Raw genomic sequence first — 25,130 nt, 5'->3', positions numbered from 1 at the left:
CCAATACAAATAAAGGAACAGATGCTGAGAAAACAAAATTAAATACAAATGAGGAGACTGAATCCAGATTTAATATTTTGATGCAGTTTAAACAAACTTACCACTTTAGGAAGAAGAGAAATTACAGGCACAGCTATTGCCCACATCTCCTGCACCTCTGCTGTTCTCCTTGCAAAAAATGGTAAATGAAGTAAAAATGGTAAGAATTAGTCAGCCAGCTGCTTTCAGAAACATGAGATAACTTCATTATTTTACAGAAAAACACCTTGTCTTTGATTTTCAAACTTCTTTCAGGAACCTCAGCAATTGCACTCATTCTATGCAATTATTTTTCTGAGAAGGTCAAATGTCTAATGTCAGCACAGCACTAGCCAATCACCTGAGGAGGAATCTGTCAAGCTGTAACATATCCCCTTACATGTCACTCTTCTTTTTATACATTGGTAATGTGGCACCGTTCCACAGTTTGCGCAAGTTGCACTACAGGCTTGAGTGACTTAAAGGGAAATTTAAAAATTATATATTGTGCAAAAAAATGTTTTCTTTATTTCTTTAGCATGAATTGGACCCTTGACAAGTCAGAACCTGGGGTAATTGCCTCTTTTGCCCCACCCTTGCTATGCTACTGGTATATAAATGTTCATATATTTTTTTCTGAAACTCCTTTCAGTTTCCCTAACATAAAAGGAAGAACAATTTTGCATTTAGCCAGGTAGATCACCCCTTAACTGCCACATTTATACAATTTCATGGCTCTCATTATTTGCCCCCTCACCTCCATATCAGTGGTTTCACCTTCAGCTATGAAATTACATTGATGGCCATAGCAAAATCCATAGGTTCCTAACTTTTTCCCAATAATGTTTGTTTTTTCCAACTTTATTTGATATTGCTTGCTCTTTTGTATACAAAACCAGGTTTCTCACTAGTCTATTTTCTACCTCAGGAAATGAGAAAAAATCTTCCAGTTGGTGTTTAAAATATTCTTGGTTATCTAGGAGTCTTGGTTGTAATTCAGGACCATAGCCGTTTCAAACTCCTTGTCAGTAAAATCTCCCATGAAGTTACCATTTTCACTTATTTTGCTCGTTTGAGTAATGGCACAAACGCTATGCCCCACCCCCAGATGATTTCATCCCTTATCTCCTTTAACAGTTTTAGAGGATAACCTTTCTCCAGAAACATGTTAATTAAAATGTCACTCTCTGTAAAAAAAAAAAAATCTCATAATTTGATATTCTCCTGGCCAGCCTAACAAATTGTTCTTTGATCAGGCTCTTTTTTGTATTTTTGGATGATTACTTGTATAGTGGAGGCAGGATTTAGAATATGTCAGTTTCCTGTATGTAGCTGAAGTAAACATTTTAGTACTTTTGTTCTTTATAATAGTCACATCTAGAAAGTATATTTCTTTGAAAACATTATGGGTAGTATCAATGTATTGTAGAAATGATTTTAGCTTCTCCTTGGTTCACTTCCTTAAGCTACAAGAGGGGTACACTGTCAAAAGCCTTAGCTTGATTGAGGTAAAATGCATGCAGGGACTTACCCTCATCAATTACTTCTGTGATCCTTTTAAAAACATCTAGGTTTATTTAGCATGATTCACTTTTACGAAAGCAAATTGTATATTAAGTAATGGTAGGTTCCCTATGCCGCTGTTTATGGGGAACATTTTAACGTTGTTTTAACACTTCTCAGATTATGCTGATTAGGCAGATGACTCAGAAGTTGTCAGAGTCCATAATGGTGCCTCCCTAATAAATGGGAAGCAATACAACTATTCTCCAGACTACGGGGACAGATTTTATTTCAGTTTAAGGACGTATGATAGGAGATGTTTCATACTCATCAGGAAAAAGATTGGTATGTCATCCAGAGCCCCAGAAATGTGTTTTGGTCTTGGAGAATGCTTTTAGCATTTGTTCAAAAGTGATTATCAGGGTTGGTATGTACTGAATATTTTGTATAGGGAAGTTTGGAGCTGCTAAAGGAGAAGCTGGAGCCGACTCTATCTACAAAGATATTAATTCATTCTCTTCTCAGCATCTGAATGAGAAAGGCCATTTGAGATAAACTCAGATCAATGCTGAATTCTTGGCATAATTAAATAATGGCTCTGGTTATCCTTTACTAACATAGCATTTTTTTAGTTTTGTAATTTGCTCTTTAGGATTTAGTCTTGCTCCTGAGTTCATTATTAACCATGTTGAGGTAAGTCTTTGCTCTGTTCTTTAGGGATATGAGTTTTTTTATTTTAATACAGTTTATGTATGGCACTGTATTTGCAGTGAGGAAGAATGAATATGACCCTCTTTGCAAGAGTTAAGATTGTAGCATAAATTCTGAGTATCTGAATCACTATTTACTATTGGGTCATCAAGGGGCAGAGGACTGTTAAATCATTTGAAGTAATCATTCATCATGTGGTCTTGGACAACTCTCTAACAATGGTTGAACTGGTTGTTGACTTGTACTGCAACTATATGGTAACTAAAACAGTGTAATGATCTGGTATGGCCAAAGATGGTATGTTAATGGGTAAGGAGCAGAAAGGGGCTGCATTAGTGAGAACAATATTGAATATAGCAGTGCTTATAATGGGAGAGGCTGCTATTTGACTAAGATAGTTTACAATGATAAAGTCAAGGAAGAACTAAGTCTATTTATTTCTAGTGGTGTAGGGCAGTACAGTGGCACAGTGGATAGCATTATTACCTCACATCAAGAGTTTCTCTGGTTTGATTCTCAGCTGGGGTGTCTGCTATGTGGAATTTGCATGTCCTGCTTGTGTTCGCGTGGGTTTTCTCTGGGTGCTCCGGTTTCTTCCCCTATTCCAAAGGCATGCAGCAGGTTAACTGGACACTCTAAATTCCCCCTAGGTGTGAGTGTGCATGCGAGTGTGTGGTGTGGAAGAACTACTATGGCAGGGCTAGCCACCCAGTAGTTTACACCTTGGCTCTTGATGATTGTCACTGTTCAAGTTAAACCCTGACCCCATGTGCAAAAAGAGGAGAAAGAGTTTGTGGATAGATGGATGGATGATGTAGGTGAGCCAGTTTACAAAGGGGTAGTTAAAGTCCCATAAAAATATGATGCTTTGGCTGATGGTGAGGTATTCTAAATTACTAAGATATGTTTTAGGTTTTGCAGGTGCCATGGATGAAGTTCTGATGCTGGCCAGGATGTGGTACAAGGTCTTGTTTACTGATATGAAGGAAGAATGTGAGATCACCGTGCTGGTTGTTTAGTCTAGAGGTGATAGTGTTTTAGATCAAAGCAAATATGCCACCACCCATAATAGTGCTGTCTGCACTCCCTTGTGTAAACTAGTAGTTGCTAAAAAAAGTAAGGATGGAGGGTCGTCACTGCTCTGGAACCAAGTTTCAGGACAGCATAAATATCCTCTTTTTTCAGGGTTAGGATTGCCTGAGTGAAGGGCATGTTCTTATTTAGGTTCCTAGCTCTGAAAAGTGCTCCACTATTTGCCAGATTTAGATTTATATTTACTAGCTTGGTAGTCTGAGGAGACTGACATTGTCCAAAGAAAAGGAATTATGGCAGTTGAGAATATATTAACAGGTATGTGACAGCCCTGAGGAGAAAGGTATAGACCACTACAGTGAAACAGGTGAAACTGTCTTCCATCTTCCTTCAGGCTGGCACAAGCACATACATACATAAAAACACACACACACACACACAGACACACACACACACACACACACACACACACACACACACACACACACACACACACACACACACACACACACACATACACGCACACTGGGCCCCCTTCAGAATGATATCAGTGACTAAGACAATTATTGAAGTCAATTCACTTTTGCTTACACTGTGGCATCTTTGGTGACAATAGGATATTCTCAAGGATAGTTTCCTTCCATACTTTGAGACATAATCAGAGAGCTCCATCATGTCCCTCTTCATATAGTCTAAGAGAGTCCATTGCAAATTATTCATATCCAGATGAATGGCCATGTCATAGTCATATCTGGGGTGATGTAACCTGAGTGCTGGGTGATATGGTGGATTTTAGCACCTATGAAGCACATGAATGTTACTCTAAATTTGCTTAGCCTTGTGTGTGTGATGCATTGGTGTGCCAAAGTATGTAGTCAACTATAAAAGTATATTTCTATTTATACTATTTACATCTTGTTGACCTGCTGTTTTTTTTTTTTTTATTTTGGAATTTTTAGAGGAACTCAGCATAGGGAGATTTTACGTTTACCTTGCAGTGCATGTAAGCATGGTGCTAATGTGGATATTGCTAGCCAGTTTATGTGAGAGGTTTACATCCAGTCATAATAAGCATTTGCACTTTTCACATGTGGACTCTGCTGTCATAACAGCGAATTGTTTTCAGTAAGCATGTGCAAGGTTATACATTGCCTCAGGGTACTTAGTGCCAGAAGGCTGGCAATGGATCGGGCAGCTGAGGACCCATGGTTAATCTAGAAACACCAGGTGGCATATGGTATGTAGTGTTATGGAATTTAATGTCTACTGATCTATCTAGATAAGGAGTTCAGTTTCAGAAGCCACCTACCCAAGGTAAGTTACCTATTATTTTCTTGTACTTCTTTATTAAGTAGTAGTAATAGTAGTACTGTATTTACAGGGCTGCAGGTATTTTTGAAGGGTATTATTTAGTCTGATTTCCTTTTCTGTTTTCACAGGTGTTCTGTTTTCAGAGTCCACCACCATGAACATAGACCTGCCTGATATTGGGGAACTGCCTTACTCATTTAATGACCAATTCTGGCATGATCAGGGGTCAGTGTATCAATGACAGACTCTAGCAATGCAATTACCACATTCTACTCCATTTTACAGGCACAGCTTATGCGCCTTTGCAACTCACAACAGAAATACAGGATAAAATCCATGGACAGGAAGTTGTAGATACATCTGCCCAGACAATGGGTCATCACCTGGTTACTGCAAGCTCCTTAGAGCAGCAAACTATCATGAGGGTGTGGATTGCTGGGGGTTAAGCATGCCATTGGTACAGTCCACCTCTTGAGCCAGGTGTGTCTGTGGCTGTTACCCAGGCAGACATTAACACAGGCATTACTGACCTGGTTGGCGTATGGTATCACAGACATAGGAAGTTCGCCCTGTGCAGCCACACACCATGGCCAACACAAATCTCGTAACCAGAAAAAACTCTGTCTCTGGTATGAAGGCTCACAGTGGATGGAAAAGGGAATGGTTTAGAATCCACATCCCATCACCACCACACATCCATCCATTGATTAGGGTGCTACAAGATGATATGAAAGAACATGCCAAATGGGGAATTCATGTGGAGTCCTCCCAGAACATGAGCCACCATTCTCAATCATGGAGCCATCTGTCCTCTCCTTGTGTGGCTCATCCATCTGACTTCCTAGGAGGAGATGCCCCCATTAATGGGAATGTGCATGGCCAGTGCATGCATCTCCTTTGGGTGCCCTGCATCTGTTCAACAAATCCCAGCTCAGTGCTGCAACATCTGGTGAGGTTGTGTCCCAGCACAGTCATACATACACATCTGCATTGCACACCACCACACACTCATACAGCAGTGGAGACATTTCCTTCTCTGGAGAGTCTGCCCAGCTCCTCCAATCTCCCAGATATGCCCCACACACAGACAGACACAGATGCAAGTGCACATGGTGACACTAACAAACATGCATACTGCTCAACTATATCCCTACCCACATACTGCCCATTGTTGACACTAATCACTGTGGTCCTACCCATCTGTGCATATGATGATAACTGTGCCCTACTTGGGTAGCTAATGTCTGGTGTGCATTGTGCCCAGTCAATGCATGGAATAGCACATCCCAGGTGTATTTTTGCATGCATCAATTTTAATGTTCTGTATAATGTTTTAATTTGGCCCATAATTATCAAACAGATGCCACAGCATATTGCTCCCATATCTGTATGGCATAGTCAACCCCTGCTCTTACAAAAGGTACCACTCTTTCTGGGAAAAAAACACATGGACTGCTGGTGTAGGTTACATGGGAGTCATGGGCACTGCCTGTTTCACCTGCAGACACATTGTGTATTACATCCTGTGCATTACAGACCATCTGGCAGTTGATAGATGTGACCCCTTAAAGTTCATATACCTTTCTCCTTCATCTCCAGGTGGAGATTTTATTACAGTGTGGGTGCAGTCTACAATGCACAGTACCTCAGGGAAATGGGCTGGTCATGCAAATCCAGGAAGCCATTGGCTCTTTCCTCTGTGATACATGGAAATCAGAAATGCTCCCCCACATGCAGTAGCATGGCATTAAGGAACTGATGAAGTTTTCTTGAGGTAGACTCCTAGTGCACACTCAGTGTCTCCTGTTGATCACTGAAAGGTGCTTGTAGCTCGTACTCTCAAAGTCATATGTACCTTAATGTCCTCAGGGATATCTTCTCCATGCATTCCCTGGGCCTGCACATGATAGTGACACACCTCATCCAGGTCCTGTATGGTGCCTCTGTTCACACAGTAGCAGTCCATAATTTCTGTGCTGTGGACAGCATGATATGTTAGGCTCATATGGATGAGTCAACAACACTGAGGGTGACAATGCACACCTCTGTGATGGCTGGCAACAATAACAGCCTCTTGCATAAACCCAGGTGCCATTTTTAAACTACTACAACAGCCGCATGCCCTGATGTGAGAGCTCTAATATTTCAAAGTCCCCTGACATCTTACTGAGCAGTCCCGTACCTTTATTTATAACAGAGAGTGCCAGGAGACACTCAACCCAAGTCAGGAAACATAACAAAAACTGACCGAATTACGAACAAGGATATAAAAACTTTTCAAAGTCCCCTGACATCCTACTGAACAGTCCCATACCTGTAGTTATGGCAAAGTGCGCCAGGAGACTCTCAACCCAAGTCGGGAAACATAAAAAAACTGACTGAATTAAGAACAAGGATATGAAAACTATATGTTTTACCCTATAACTTTATATTAAAATATAAATTACAATACTGGCTGTAGCACTGTTAACTACCTAAATTAAACTGTCCAAGCTTGTAAGCGAGCTGGTTTGGTAAAAGTACTGTTGCTACTAGCCTCACACAGGACGGCAGCTGTTGTACATTCCGGTCACTTTCTCATTTGATTTAGGACCTTCCACTACCCATCATTATAAAATAAGGGCATTACCTTAACTTAGTTAAGAATCTTCTCCCTCCCAATTAATTTTACGGGATATTTTGGTATCAAACAGTACTTTGTTTTAAAACATTGTTAACTCTTTCTCTTACCAGAAACACATTCTCTGGGTTCTAACCCACTCTGTTACACCCTCGCTGTGCTCAGGCTCCACTCCGCTCCCCTACCATACCCCCATTCTCACCCACCCCTGCACTCCCTTAATTTATACTTACAAGCCACACCCCCTACTACCACATCAATCAAAAAAACCCTGCTCTAAATACCTCCACCTCACTAGACCAAACCCCACCCCTATCCTCACACACCTTATATATCAATTCACCTACCATTGAATTACATTCCCTCCCTCCAACATTATTCAGTGAAATAAATGAGTTACTTCAAACAACTGATATGGCCACTTCAATTTATCCCACAAAATGGAACAATCCCATTCCCTACCAACATACTACTAAAGCCTTAGGCCTGATAACATATCTAATAACCTCAGTAATGCTACTAATAGTAGTAACCAGGATCACTTCATGTCAGTCAGAAATACCCAGTCCACTCCACCTCGAACACCCAACCTAGTAACAAGGATCACTTCATGTCAGTCAGAAATACCCAATCCCCCAGTCCACTCCACCTCTAACAACCAACCTCTGCCGATCAATACAGCTAACATACTTATAGGTAGTTCTATCTTCACTAGCACAGCCTTAACCCAGATTAAGCTTCCATTGCTAAGCTATCAAAACTCTTCTGCTATCTCCTTAAAATACCACAAAAACATTAACAAACTGTTGAAATTTATAGTAGAATTACCCTCAAAATTAGCCCTAAGCAGAGACATTCATCCCAACCCCAGCCCCATTAGCAACCCCCCCAACCTTAACCTATACCCCACAACTTGATGCTAACCAGGCATCAATCATTCCCAATAAGAACAGAGCAGATATTTTAATACTGAATATGAATATAAGAAGCATTAACAACAAAATCCATGATCTCCATGCTAACATCTCTCTTTACTCACCTGACATCACACTACTTACAGAGACATGGCTAAACCAAAACACCAACAGTAATGAAATTTACAGAACAAGCAGAAGAGGAGGTGTTGTTGCACTACTCTTTAAAACACACCTCTCAATAGAATCAATAGTTGTCACTACCTTAGAAACACCAACAGTAACTAACTACCTAACTAACTACCTTAGATCTTAAAAATGCGGAAATGATAACTGTCAAGCTAAACATCAACCCCAAAAAACACACACAATATATATATACATATGTATATATATAAAATAGGTCTCTATATGCCACCAGGGGATAATATCCCAAAGCTAGAAAAATTCCTACAATGGTGTAGCAATAACCCACCCCAGGAAACACTGATAATGGGTGATGTCAGTATAGACTGGTCAGATTGCAATTCTCCAAACCCCAAGCATTGCATAAACCTACATGGCTTCTCACAACTCATCCAAGGACCCACCAGAATTAACAAATCCTCCAACAAACATTTCACTTTAGATTGGATGGTAACAAACAGACCAGCCCTTTAATACTACTCTGGTTGTCTCCCAGACTTCCTCAGTGATCACTATCCCACTTATTTGGTCAAAAAAAGACAAAACCAACCAAAGAACCTATTCTACTACAAATAAGAAACAAAAAGGAACTTAACCCCAACAGACTTGTAGACATGCATAAACATTGTAATTGGACACCACTAAAACACCTACAACTTCAAGAAGCTGTTAATTACTTCAACACGACCTTCCTCTCCATTCTAAACTCCCAAGTACCCACTAGATACATACAGGTAAAATCTAACTATGCCCCACGGCTACAAAAAGTAACTCTAAATCTTCTCAAACATAGTGAGAAGGCATGGACTACCTGGAAATCAAATAAATTGCAAACAACACTACAAACTTACCGGGAACTTAGAAACAAAACTAATAAACAAATTAAAATAGATAAAGTTAACTACTACACTGAAGTACAGTCCATGCACCACAAAAATCCACAAAAATTCTGGTCCACTATAAACAATATCCTTCTACCAGGTAAAACAGGAACACCCCCCCTACCACCACTACCAACACCACAGACAATATTGCTACTCAATTTAACAAATATTTTACAGAAACCATCCTAGACCTATCCAAAAATCAAACTCCCTCAACAACCAAACCCTTCATCCCCACAAAAAGTAACTCACCAATATTCTCTCTCCAAACAGTGTCAACTAACACTATCAAAAAAATACTGAAAAAATGAAAACCCACCAGACTGGCTGCTGATGGTCTACCTGCTGAATACTTACAGTTAACAGTAGAAGGTATAGCATACTCTGTCTCACTACTAATCAACAGATCCATAGCTGAACACCAGGTCCCTCCCATCTGGAAAACCTCTTATATCATTCCCCTATATAAAGGTGGCGCATCAACTGAACTAAATAACTACAGACCAATTGCAATATTGTCTCCACTATCTAAAATTCTTGAAAGAGTAATTCATAAGCAGGTTACCAGCTACCTACTCGCTAACAATCTTCTAACAAATACTCAACATGGTTTCAGACCATACCATAGCACAACAACCACACTAATGTCTTTCACTAACACTGTCAACTTCCACATAACTAATAATAACTATGTCTCTTCTATTTTCCTAGACTTTTCAAAAGCCTTTGATATGGTCACTCATACCAACCTACTTAATACCCTCATTGACCTACATTTCTCTAACTCCACACTTGCATGGTTCCAAGATTACCTCACAGGGCAGCAGCAAGCAGTCTCCTGGCAGAAAACTCTTTCTCCCCTACTACCATTCACCATTAGAGTTCTTCAGAGCTCTATCTTAGGCCCACTTCTGTTCTCTATATTTACTAACAACCTCCATCTGGCAACCACTCATGCATCTCTCTCATGCAATATGCAGATGATTCCACAGTGATCTGTTTTGCACCCTCTCTGCTCGAACTTCAGACTAAAACTCAAACAGCCTTTAATGAACTTGAGTCATGGCTTACAAATGCAAACCTAATCTTAAACCCTAAAAAAAAAATGAATTATCTTCCTACCTAATAAAGCTGCTCCTCCCCCAACACCTTCTTCATTGCCTCAACTAACAATACCATCACCACACACTAAACTTTAGGAGTAGAAATAGACGGCAAACTTTAATTTGATATTCACATTTCCCAGGCACTGAAAAAGGTACATAAAAAACTCAGCACTCTATACAGGAATAAACACTACTTTACCAAAAATACCAAAGTAGCCATTGCCCAAACACACCTAGTCTCCACCCTATTGTACAGTGCCCCCATCCTCACTAATCTCAAGATCTCTGAATTGCATAAACTTAAATCCTGCTACAATAAAATTGCAAGATATGCCACAAACTCACCAGCTAGATCTCACCACTGCCTTGCACTAAAGCAACTTAACTGTTTAGAGCTCCCTCATCTCCTACAATATACACAACTATCAATGGCCCACAAAATCTAGTCAGAACCGTAAAAAATACCAGCCTTAAAAACTCTTCTTAAACCATATGTTACCAGCAGACCACACCGTTCCACTAACAAACAACAAATAAAAACCTACTTATCCAAAAACCAAGCAGGGGATTTCCTATTTGTAAACTACATAGGTAAAATCTGGAATGAACTGCCTATAAACATTACCTCTATTCAGTCCTTACCACTATTCAAAACTAGCCTAAAAAAACACCTCATCAGTAAGTCACTCTGCCAGTGCTCCACCACTGGCTGATATACCAACTACATCTTAGCTGTGATTATCGAAATGCATTTTTACTAGACCATACTCTGCTGATGCTTTCAACTGTACATTCCCTGTATTTTATAATTGTCCTACAATTGCTCTCTATATTTTATATTAAGAGAACTTTACTGTGATTGTCTAATTGTATTTTTATTTCTTTACCAGAATGTACATTGCTGATGCTTTACAACTATAACTACTCTGTGTTTTATAATTGTTCTATGTTTTATAATTGTCCTGTAATTCATGCTCTATTTTTATTGTATGTGGAGCTTTTCTCCCGGGCTTCTGCTGAAAAAGGACATGTGTCCATTCAGACTTTCCCAGTAAACAAATGTAAAATAAATAAATAAATATACAGATTCATTAGTGAGTTTGTTTGAGATTTTAGCTTAGGCCAACAACTGTACATTTAGCATATCTCATCTCAAAATATGTATTTCTTAATCACTCTGCCATATTGTTAATCTCATTCAGATTCCTAATTGGCATTATTTTAACACTGTTGCTCATTTCCACATCACTATACAGCCATCTGCATATTATGCAAGCCACAGAATTTCTCAGAAAGATTTCCATAATTGAGCAACCCTACCTGCATATGTTGCTCCTCACGGAAGTTTACCTACTGCAACACAAAAAATGTTAACATGCAATTTATTCATATTGATCCAGGGCAGCTTATAATGTTACATACACAAAATAGAAGAGTTTTGCTCAAGTTTCTTCACAAACTCCGTACTCTGGGCTTATCCAAATTATTGAAGACTCTAATATTAATTATTTATTCATTTGTTCATTTATTCATTAATTTATTAGATTTGTTATCCAGAGGTAGTGCGCTGATCTAAAGGGACCTGTTTTGGGCTCAGCTGATGAAGCAATAAAAGTCAAACAATTAAAAATGAGCATAAACTGTACAAGTACAATATGTGAAATGATTGAAATAACAATATTAAGTTAGTAAGCATGAAAAGTTGATAATAACTAGTGCAATGACAATAATATCTGCATAAAAACAAAAGAAAAAGAGGAATACAGGAGAATGTAAGAACGTGAGGGAATATATTAGGAAGGTAAAGAAAATATAAAAGATAGAAATAATGTAAGTAAGAGAAAAAAGGATAGCGCCCACGACCATCCTAGAAGTGGGAAGTCATCACTAAATGCAATATTGGGTATTGACTAGCATTTCTATGGTATTACATTAGGATAAAACAGCTAGGCTTAAAATAACCTCCAGGTTGATAGCCTAGTAATCTCCTATGATACTATGATTCTATGAAATAAGTAGTGATGAGAGCAAGAAAAAGATGAGAGCAAACAAGAAAGAAGAAAATGTGAAAGAGGAAGAGTAAATGAACAAGGAAGAAATAATGTGAAAAAGAGTGAAGGAGACGAGAGAGTAGATCTAAAGATTACATTTTCCAGAATGAACTGAAGAAGTCATAAGCCGAGCTATGGAAAAATCAAAAGCAAGAAAGGAATGGTTAAAAGACAAAAGTCTCATAATTTTGGAAAAGCAGTGACAGTTTGGATCATTAAAGATACGCTTTTTTAAAATTGTTGAAGTCATAAAGAAATATCTCTTACTGAAGTTTGTATAGACTGCCAAATTTTATGTCCTAGAATGTAAACGATAGGATCGCTGCATTTGGTGATGAGGGAGTAGTATGAAGTGTTTAAGCTCGATGGGTATGAGATCAAAGACTGTGTGCTCATTCGATGACTGTGAAACAGCTGGCTTCAGATATAAAGAGCTTTGATTCAATAGTTTAAAAAAGTACCAAGAAGAAGTAGGTTCTTCACTGGATATGTAGCCAGTTATCTTTTAAAAGTACAAAACAATGATGCTCAGTTCCAGGAACAAGGGAAATAAAACAACAATTTATAAGGAACACTGTTTTTTTTTTAGTCTTAGAGGCATAAGTTACAAGTGCAGAAGACATATTCTAGTACCATAGGAGGCGTATCTGGTGCACTGGGCAGTTCTCTGGACTAACACACCTCAACTCAATGCTGAGACCAGAAAAAGCTTGCCAGATTTGAGAACAAAACATACTTGTTACAACTGAACCAAGCACACTTGCTACAGTTACTAGCACACATAGACACACACACACACACACACACACACACACACACACACACACACACACACACACACACACACACACACACAATGAGTTTCACAACAAGCACAAATTATTCCTGAAGCCCTGATAGCCTTGTGGTTTCATAAGTGAATACTGATAGTGCAGCACCCACTGAGCCGACCCCTAACACCATATAATCAGACCAGCTGCCTCTTTGCCCTGCCCTAATTATTGCGTTGCCATATTCTAACCGAGTCATTAATATTCCTTTGTCTATGACTTCAAATAAATGAAGGTAAAAGGAAATTTGATATTTTCCAAGCTCAGATCAATGTTTGTAAAATGTTCTTTTGTATGGTGGCTATTAAATTCAAAGTTTAAGTGATTAACTAGCCAAATGTCCGTGTACTTAAAGGAGGATTTGTGTTTTGAGCATTAAGTGTTTTTGTTTTGAGTTAAGCACATCATAAACAAGATGTACCCTAAGGCTCTGCCCTTACATCTTTGCTTTCTGTACATTTCCTAAACCTGCTTACTCTCTGCCTAGGGAAAATCAACTGTTTTAAATACAATTGACAAGTCATATCAGTTTCTTATCATGACAAAAAGAACATTTTGCCAAATTGTTAATCATCTGTGGACAACTTCAGAAGTGGCTACAACATTAATCAGTCAGTCTCAGGAAGGCGAAAAATAAGCAGTCTGTACTATGGAATGTCTCAGAATATTGAAAGTTAACCTGAAAATTACAGGTCCTGAATCCGACACTTTGGAAAAGCGGCCTTGAAGTACATTTGATTATGCTTAGATCCATTTCTTTCCTGCAGAAAGCATCTGTCAGTCAATCAGAAGAACACTGTGCTCACCACCTGCCACAGGTTTTCAGACTTGCTTACAAAAATGTCAGAGAGAAATGCCAGCAAAACGTGCCTTACTCCCTCTGCTAGTCTTGGCTAAAATCTCAGCTAACAATCTTGAAAAGTGCAGTCAGTCCAAAAAACTTTGTAGATTTATCATGAGTAGAGTTTAGATTCAGCATCACTGCATCATACAAATGTCTGTAAGCTGTCTGCCCATAATAGAAATGGCAAAAATCTTTATTTGTATTCTATCTATTAAATGATCGGCCTTGACCAGAGCATGTCTGTAAAAGCTTCTTAATCTCAAACCTTTGCTAAGGACCTTAAGAGCCTATGTTTCCATTGTGAAACTCTCAGACATCCAACATTATTCCTTACTATGCATATCTAAAGACTTCTCAGTGTGTACCCTCCGGAATTCTCTTTATAATGAATTGAAAAGATGAAAACATTGGTGCAGGTAGAAACATAATGCTAATGTCCTGAAGTTGTCACTTTATCATAGTTACTTAATTTTAATTTATTCTTCTATGTCTTATGGATCTGAATTCAGAATATGTTCAAAACATATTAAAACCATCAAAACCTACCATAATGAAAGCAAAACATCTAACCAAAAAAAAAAATCATAAAAATAAAACAGCAAAAAAAAAACTTTAAAAAACAAGCATTTTTCAGAGAGATAAGTCTCTTCATGGACCTGCCACACCCCCTTAGTTAAACCTAGTGATTCCACAGTCACAAAAGCATGGAGAAAGGGCAAGTACCACAGTGAATAAACTTCCTGCTCACCATCTTCATCACTTGACATCAAAATGCAACCACAGTTCAAATGTAAACTCCCCATCTTCTCACTTACATTCCTTAAAAATCAGTTTAAATAACTAGGGACCACATATAGTGAACCACTGAAGTCCTCTAACCATACTATTAGCAACGGTAATCATTATTTCACATTAGTGCTTGTAATGTGTGCTCAAATGTGATAACATGCTCCCTTAAAATAGTCTATAGTTTTGTTATTGACATAAGATAGTCTAAAACTAATATTGTTTATTGTTTGTATTATTATTGACCTTTGTTAAGTATATTGTTTTATATTTTAAGTATCATGTGACTGAGCAGGATCCTAGTCATCCATTTCTTTTGCCTGCAAAAATAAAAATTGAGTAAATAAATATACAAATGTTTGCATTTTTGTCTCACTGTCAATTTACTTTTGCTTCTCTGTTCCAATATAAGTAGCTTGCAAGCTGAAGTCAGCTGTGCCAGTTGGTCAGTAGGGTTGTAAACAGTGTCTTTGCTTTATGTCTACCCTTTTTGTTCAAGTACAGCAATCAGCAATCACATCAATTTTGTGGTTGTGGATGAAAGCACTGCATGGGATCTGATGTATCTGATGTATCTGTACCCAGCACATCATAGAAATGTAGTTAATTACTTGTTTGTTCGTTTGTTTGTTTACTCTTTGGTAACGAGGTGGGTGGGCTGATGACCCAGGCAAGCAGAGGCAAGAATACATGGATTAAATTAACAAAATATTGTAATCCATCAAAGAGTAAATTCCACCACAAACAAGAATGTAAACATTACATTAAGTAGAATCCAAAAATCACTTAAGTGGAAATAATAGTACATGCTTAAAGTGGACTGGATATTTTTTGATGCATGTATAACTAACAAACCACTGATGGATATAACCTCCTTCCCATATACAATACCAAATTATACAAGTTTTGATGCAAAAAGTGTGTTGTTTTTGCATTTTATTTTGTTGATAAAGAAGCCCCCTGAATTTTTTCTCAGAGCTGAAAATCCTTGTCATGACATCATGAAAAACTGATCCCATAATGCCTCACTACTTAAATTAAATAGTCTACTGTATTTCCATGATAAATGTATAAATGCATCATCAGTTGTTTTTCACTTCCTCGAAAGACACATTGTCATTTAACTCTTGTAAGTGGAACAGCTCACTGGGTGGCACAGTGGGGCAGCAGATAGCATTGTCACCTCACAGCAAGAGGTTCTCTGGTTCAATTCTCAGCTGGGGTACCTTCTGTGTGGAGTCTGCATGTCCTCCCTGTGTTCATGTGGGTTTCCTCTGGGTGCTCCAGTTTCCTCCCACATTCTCAAGACATGCTGCAGGTGGACTGGACATTCTAAATTGGCCCTAGGTGCATGTGTGTGCCTTCTGAGGAGGGTTGGGTGTCAGGCTGGTAACTAGACACCGTAAAACTCTACTGCTAGTCGTTCTGTGAGCCAGTGATCCACTGTGATGACCCCTAATGGGAGCAGCTGAAAGGAGAAGGAGAAGGTGGAACAGCTCACCTGAAAATTAACACGAGTTGTTGTAGTAGTTAAACCACAATTTAAGTAAGAAACTGTTCCTCTAAAGAGGTAAGTTATATTGTTACCCATAATTCTTTGTATATGTAATTAAATAATTGTGCAGTACCTACCATGGAGTCATTTTGTGGGTGGTTATAGAGAAAAACAAAGTGAACAGTGAAATTAAAAAATGTAACAGCACACTATAATCTTCATGTTTTTACAAAACCACTTACAACTTTGCATGAGGAGTATAACAGGAAATGAAATTAATTGTAAAACAAAGGTGCTTCCAACAGCGACCAATACACTTTAAAAATAGAAAAGATAACTATCAGAAATTTGCATAAAAGCAGATAAAACTTAAACTAAGAAACGTTTGGTATCGATCTGCAATATATACAATATGCAATGTATATAAACATACATAAAACAAAATTAAACAATTTAAGCAAGCAGTTGCCCAGAGAGGTCTTTAAGGAGCTAAACAACTGTCCATTGTCTTTAAAGTAGGCACTCCTTACATGCAAACTATATGCATACATATTACAGTGCCTTGTGTGCTACAGCTATAGAGGTTTTACAGTTCACATTTTTCATATCATTCTTCTTTAGCTCTCTAATAAATATGTATATATTTACATACATATGCATATATTTTCTAATAAGCTATCGTATTTGCCATATATCATTCCTATCAACTTAAGACAGAATGGATAATCTAAATCAGCATATAACCCATAACATATAATGTTATCAGTTTTAGCATCTTAACATTTTCCCAATTTAAAATAAAACATACACGTTTTGATCAATTTTCTTCAAATAGTGTATCATTTTGCTTCAATAAATCTTCCTTTGAAGAACTCTTTTTAATGAGAATTGTTCTGAAATCATGGAGTTATCAGCTGAATACTTCCAAAGACAAATGACAAACTTAAGCCGTACTGAAAAGAAGACTAGGTGTGCAAGAAACATAATAGAAAAGCATGAACTGAATTAATACCTTTGTTCAGTGTCCATAAAGAAATCGAAGGGGCAGACATCAAATGTCCTTAATAGAAATGCTATAGATAGCAAAGTGGATCACTATGACTACTTTTGCAGCAGAAAGCATTCTGAAATAATGCTGAAACCTAAAAGAACGTAATGCACCAATGCCTGTTATAACTCACTCAGCAACTGTCTCTTTTTATCGAATCATAGGAAGAAGATGGAAGCACGCTCAACGACTAGAAGACCTCACCTATGACAGATACAAGAAACTACAGACCCGACATCTCAACTTGATTAGTTGCTGTAAATCATGAAATCTCATTTGGGAACAAAAAATAACAAATATATCTGGTGGTTTAAGTGGTTTATAATTCAAAGCATAATAAATTGAGGACAATGAAGTGTGGAAACAATTCAGAAACAAAACACTTTTGAGCTGAGAATAAACGTTGTCCTATAATTATGGGTCTGATTCTGGTACTTTCCACTTGCATGTTGCCTGGCCCTGAACAAACAACAATCAGAATGATACTCCCTGGTCATTTCTGAAAATAAACATTTGTACTTCCTGGATTATGTCCAGATAGGAAATGAATAAAACAAAAAGGTCATGTGAGATAATATCAACTAAGTTTCTTGCCTTGATAACCAAGTAGCAATGTTAGCAAGTCTTGTGGTGTAGTATATGACAAAAAGGTTGACAATGAAATAGGTTACCTGCATGTAGTTCTTAGGGTAGAAGTCTGAATTAAATACTTTTTGAATAAGAGGATGCCGTAGGAACATGTTACTGTACCACTCCTGAGGCTTCATCTAATGCAGAGGCCTGCAACCACTGTTTCTTGAGCCACATGTAGCTCTTTGGCTGTGTATTGTGGCTCTGTATCAATTTAAAAATGTGTCTCTGTCTAGCAGCAACATTGCTAAAAGATATCAGCATTGCCAAAATGTTTATATGTCAATTGCTCATTGATATCAGCATATATATATATATATATATATATATATATATATATATATATATACATATTTGTTAAAAATCAATGTGCATATTTTTTTCTAATAGTTTCTTAAAAATGAAGCTACCTCCAGTGCAGCTCCACAGTATTTACTTACTGAATTCACTTTTAAAAATGTATTTCTTATGTTTTAGATTACTGGCTTCTAATCTAGAGTATTGCATGTAGTGGGTTGCATACCTCGGTCTCATAGGATATTAAAAGACTAAGGCTGCTCATGTGCAATGCTTCCAGGTGTTGTTCACAAACATGAAAACAGGTGAAAAAGAAAGGGAGACAGTAAGAGTGCTGAGATAATGAAAAACTTCTGAATACCTCTAGGCAATAGATAAAGTTGAGGTAGAGAACATACATAACCCTTTATTATCAGGCTGCAAAACATTAAATGTTGAAATCTGAACTATATGGTTTCATGCATGTGAGTGTTGTCTTTAAAATCAGATCTCTGACTATGACCAATTTATTACAAGTTTCAGAAATGGATGTCACAAATTCACCTTCACAGCAATGCTCAAGAGGTGAATCTTGACACCCATTTTGAGAGTACATAATATATTGTTTAAGATCACAGAAGCTTCATAAAAGTTCCTTTTAATTCATGGATACATAGCTGCTTCAGTGTTGTACCAGTTAAAAAAAATTTGGATCGCAAACTGTTTTACAGCTGTCAAAGTAACACACTTAAGGTTGAGATTCAGAAAGATGGAGGTCACTGCCAGTCCACCTCTGTTTACCGTCCCTGTTTGATGATGCTTGATGGTCATTAAGAATGAATCTGTAGATAAATGGTGTGAGCTACAGCTCATTAAATATCCCACTTGTGGCTGCATCAGGGACTATGTGAAGAGTGTGAAGTACTATCTTGTAGCCCCAAGCAAACAGACACATATGTGGTGCTCATTTGTAGTGCACACACTTTGGCAAGGCTCCACTTTCACAGTAGTGGTAATAAGGAGGAAAAACAAATTCATAAGGGTGACTGCTGTCAAAGTGTAAGAAACTATTGGAGTACATAGGTTTTCTGTAAATGGAGGGCTCAAATTGCTGCCTTCCTGTATTTTTATACAGGTAGGCATTCAAGTAATTTACAAAATCATACTCAATATTGTGTGTAAATGAAAAAGAATTCAGTTAAGGGGCAGATGATTCGAATGTCAAGGTTGACAATGAAGATGAAAGATTACATCATGTGGTGTTTGGGGCATTTGATTTGCTAGAGAATGTGGGTTCAGTTCCAAAATTTCTATATAGGAAAGACAAAAATATGAAGAGCCTTCTTGAGAGTAATAAGCAAAAGAACAAAAAGAAAGAAGAGAAAATGAGAAAATGGCCCCTGCAGAGAGTACAGGTACATTAATACCATAAGTGTGTCCATGATGTCAGTTAAAATGCGGGATTAATTTTTTCTTTTTATAATCATAGTTTATTTTGTTGCAGTTATTAAAATCTTAGAGGTCCGTTTTTTGTTGGTCACTCGTAGAGTTCATAGGTTCATAGGTTCATAAGTTCATACTAGGCTATCTGCCCTGGGGCATTTATAAGCCTAGCCCGATTGTGTTTGGCTTACGCCAGCCCTTGATTTGAGTATAGTGTGCCCTTTTTAAAGTTTAGTTTACTGTGGCTCTGTCTAATAGTGACACAGAAGTAATCCCCGGGACAAACCTACGATTCCCCCATCCACTCATCAAGATTCTTCTTGAAGAGAGTCAGTGAGGTGCTCTGCCTAACATGAACTGGAATTCTATTCCAGTGCGAAGGGAGCCTCTGGGTTATGAATCTGTCCCTCCAGCATGTTCTATTTATTTCTTTGCTGAGGTTCAAGTCCCTCAAGCGCGTGGCTCTAAGGGATTTAGATTTACTGAGGTGGAGCATGTCCATTCATTCTGGGTTGGACATAGCTTTATATGTCAGGCGTAGATCGCCTCGAAGTAGGCGGTATGCAACTGAGTAGAGCTGGAGTTTTTTAACCGAGCAGCTTATGGCATCTGTTTGAGTCCCTTGATCCTCCTGGTGAGGTACTTTTGGAGTCTTTCTAATTGCTGCAGGTGTCGGGTAAGGTACATCCCAAAGGGGGCATTGCATTCTATGATGGGCCTGATGAGGGATGAATAAAGGGGCACGATTACCTCTCTTGATCTAGATGTGAATTCTTTCATGATGAGGTGAGCTATGTAGAAGGTCTTTCTAACCAATTGGCAATGTGGTTGTCAAAGGAGAGATTGCTATCAGCTTGGGTCCCCAGATCCCTAATTACTTTCTCTGTACTTAATGGGTTACCACCTATGTGGTAATTTGTGGGCACATTGTTTTTTTTAGAAACTTGATTTTTTGAAATAAGGTTACCCGGTTTAACAGAAGAATGGAAACGGCCATTGAATGCCAAAATAACAGTGAAAAAGACAATGTCAGCCTTACGCAGTTGATTGCTTTGCTTACCCAAATGAACAATAAAATGGATAGAGTTATGTCTTCCCAAATGGATTTGTCTAAGAATGCCAATAAAATAGGGACAGAAAATAATATTTAACAAACATATGAATGCAGTAATCCAAACTAGTTTGGAGGTGTTGTCCCAGGGATCTAATTTGATTGGACAACACAACATGGATACAATCATTTGATTGGAGAGGGAGGAGAACTGCCCCATTAAGAACGAAGACTATCTCCTGGTTAAGTAAAGGTGTTTCATTGGGAAATTCTGGTACTGTGCTAATTGAAGGGAGACATCATAATAGATTGCGTACTTTAAAGCATAAACTGCTTTAAGTTAGAGAAGCTCTTAAAGAAATATAGAGGGCTGCAGTTGGACAATACATTTTTTGAGGATTGCATTAGAGCACAAAGGCTGCCAAGAGGGTTGAGAATTTTTTAATTTCTAAACATTGCAAATGGATCAATACTACACCATGAGTTATTAGACTTATTTGACAGAATGGGCTCCGAGTACACAAAGCTTTTAATGAAAGAAAATCTTAAGGACTTTAGCAAGTTTAAAGGAGGAGATCCCAATACTACAAAAGGGGGATAGGGAGGATATGTTATTTCCAATATATGAAGAAACGTATATAGGGGTGCTTAAAAAAGTGGAACAGTATGTGGCTGCAGTGAAGAGAAAAGAACAGAAGCTGATGAGGGACCAGAATGAGTACCTGAAGAAAAATGCCTATCCACTACCCAAGTCTGTTAGAAATAGGGGAGCAATGCTTCACAAAGCAAATGTAATCAAGGGTCACAGTTCTAGAGAACAGTCCCTGGAACAAGATGACCAACAGGAATTTCAAAATTTTCTGGAGGACAAACCGTCCCTTCCAAGGAGATTGAAGAGATCAAGGAACAAGACTGATGTGAAGCAGCAATTTCAACTTAACGAGTTAAGAGATTCCCCAGCAGAATCCCCAGTATTACCAGGGGAGTCAATGGAAGAATGGGAAGGGGAAAAATAATTCTCCACATCACTGAAGGTAAGACACTGATCAAATGAGAGCATTATACATGAGATACATAGTTTAAAGATTTATAATTACAGTCACATTAAGATTACTGAGCAACATGGAATATTACTTTCCACAGGATTTAATTTTATACCAAGTAGTAAGCCTAAAATGGTCGATCATATATTGGACTTGAAAATCCATGTTAGAAATGTGAACTTAAAATTGATATTAGAGGAAGAAAATGGAAATGTTAAAGATTTTGACCAGCCAATGCATAGATGCAGTACGTTTAACCCCCCCCTTTATTGCCTACCATAGCCTTGTTTGAAAAACTGTGTGAGTCGGAAATTAGGGCTAAAGTGGGCAAAAGTTTTAAGAGTAAATCTAACTTGAGTAATGATGAACAAACGTTATTGTCAGACTTGATTTACAAAAAAGCTATAAGACAAGGGGGGAGGTGGTGTTATAATGGACCAATTAATATATATTAACAAGATGCTCGAATTTTTATACACCAAATATTTTTGATAGCTTCTTTAAATGAGGTTAATATATCTAACTACAGAGTGGACTTAATTCTTGAAGAGTTGTTCTTAGAATACCATTTTGATGAAGAAGAGATAAAATTCCTTAGAGTAAGGAAACCACTGGTTCCATCACTTTTTGGAATACCAAAAGTCCACAAATCAATAACAGACCCCCCAATGAGACCAATAGTTGCATCTAGAGGTTCGAAGACTAAACCATTAGCCAAGTTATTAGACCACCATTTGAAGTCATTTTTTGATGATAAGCCCATGTTTTGAAAGGACTCCTGCCACCTGTTAAAGAGTCTAGCAAGTTGTGAATACCAAGAGAGTATTATTTTTTCTGTATTGATGTTAAAGAGCTTTTTTTGTCACTCCCCCATAAAGAAGGGATGCAATAATTTATTGAAACATTATCACTAGAAAGCAGGCTATCTCAAGATTCAATAGCTGCTTTTATGGACTTGGTACTTAAGCACAACTTCATTTGGTTTCAGGGGGAATATTTTAAACAAATTAAAGGAGTAGCTATGAAGTCTTCTTTGACCCCAGTTTTTGCCAATATAGTACTGTGAAAGTGGGACTCCAAATTTATTTTTAACTCAGAATATAAATGGTCCATTTACAAATATTATACATTTTTGGATGACATCCTTATTTTATGGTACAACAAAGTACAGAAGATCCCACAGTTCATAGATTATATTAAATCTAACAACTTTCTGTCATTTACGCACAATATTGAGTATGATTTTGTAAATTAATTGGATGTCCACATGTATAAAAATACAGAAAGGCAGCAATCTGAGTCCTCAATTTGCAGAAAACCTACATACTCCAATAGCTTCTTACACTTTGACAGCAATCACCCTTACTGGCAGAAAAATAATTTAGTTAAGGGGCAGATGATTCAACTGTAAAGATTGACAACTGAAGATGAAAGATTACACCATAAGCTCTCTCAACTAAAAATAGGAATATAAATTACCTTATTGAGCTATTGGAGGAACAGGGGGACTTGGTTTTGAAAGACAGAACGCTGCAATATCCCCTGATTTTGAGATCTCCAAACTTTCAGTCACACAAGAAGGAGGTTTCTGGGGATAGCATCAGTTGTGTATTAACTTACTGTGTTTTTCCCCAGAAGTGAAACGTATCATTGAAAAGAACTGGCAGTTGGTGTTTGGGGCATTTGATTTACTAGAGAATGAAGGTTCAGTTCCAAAATTTGTATATAGGAAAGACAAAAATATGAAGGGCCTTCTTGAGAGTAATAAGCAAAAGAACAAAAAGAAAGAAGGGAAAATGAGAAACTGGTCCCTGCAGAGTGCAGGTACATTAATACCATAAGAGTGTGTCCGTGATGTCAGTTAAAATGTGGGATTCATTTTTTCTTTTTATGTTCATAATCATTTTGTTGCAGTAGTGGTAATAAGGAGAAGCTTTATGGTAGCCTTAAAGGGCCACAAAGCATGTGTGCTTATCATTTTTAACGAAAATAAAGGTTGGAAATAGTAAAAGTGTTAAGCAGAGGGTAGAACAGAACTGAAAAAATAGGGAATAAGGAAGACAGAAGTGGAAAAGGATGATTTTATCTGATCCAGTGCTCATATATATATATATATATATATATATATATATATATATATATATATATGGTTCCACTTGAAAACATCAAAATTCATATAGTCGACAGCATATCATCAAGTGTTTAGAACATCAATGCTGTCAAGGGGAAGAAAAAGGCAAGTAAAAAAGGGAAAAAGATAGTGTTTCTGCAGGGCAGCAAGGTGCCCTGCACACTGTGTCTGTGAATGTGCCATCTCTGTGATTGCACTGCAGACAGGGTACAGGAAATCTCCCGTTTAGCGCTTCTGCATATAGCACTAAAACAGAGATTTCCCTTTACCCCACTGTAGTGCGATCTTGGAGTTGGTATATTAAAGTGGGGGGGGTGCAGCCCCCCACATGAGGGGGGATGCAGGGAGGTGAAGCCCCCCTTCATAAAATAGTTTGTAGAGGTTTTTTCTTTTTTTACGTTCCCTTTGAATCTTCGATGGTTTGAAACTTGATGTTCTGGTCTCGATGATCAGAATTTCGATGTTTCAGGCTTTTGATGATTCAAAGTGGAACCATATATATATATATATATATATATATATATATATATATATATATATATATATATATATGTATATGTATGTATACCTCAGAGAAGGTAAGTTTGGGAAGGTAAGGGAAGTAGGAGAAAAGTAAGAGTGTTAGGGTAGGTAGCAAGGACACACAGACATGCAGAGAAGACAGACAATACTTACATGTCAGGTGCAGACACAATGACAGCGGGTAATACAATGAAGAAGGACACATCAGATACAAGACAGAGGCTAGGCAATGGTGATGGAGAAGACTGGGCAGCAAACAGGGGCAGGCAGAGACACAGAATGGAGGGTAATAACACTATGGAGCCATAGAATGGGACCGTCAGCTGCAGTCCCTGCCAGCCATGACCCAGTGGAAGCTTAATTGCCACCCTGGGCTTCTTCATCACTGGGTCCTGGCTCTAATGATGAAGCCAGGACTAGGCAGAGATGTAACTCAATGAATCACCAGGAGAGGATCTCTAATTTTCCAACTGGAGCATCACGCTGCCTGGTAATAAGGCCCCCACATTACTTCCTCTGGCTGCTGCTAGGTGACATATAGCTTTATAGGTACTTGCGTAGCTATTGATCATGGGAATCTTAAGTAGCCGAGCCATAAATTCCCATTTTAGCCATTACATTTTAAGGATGAATAATCCAGAGATGAGCAGAACATTTAAATGTTGCCCTATCCCTGAGGGACAAGGGTGCTAAGC

The sequence above is a fragment of the Protopterus annectens genome, chromosome 2.part0, assembly GCF_019279795.1.
Source record: "Protopterus annectens isolate FY-2018-M chromosome 2.part0, PAN1.0, whole genome shotgun sequence".
NCBI classification, from domain to species: domain Eukaryota; kingdom Metazoa; phylum Chordata; order Ceratodontiformes; family Protopteridae; genus Protopterus; species Protopterus annectens.
This window is presented reverse-complemented; position numbering follows the sequence as displayed.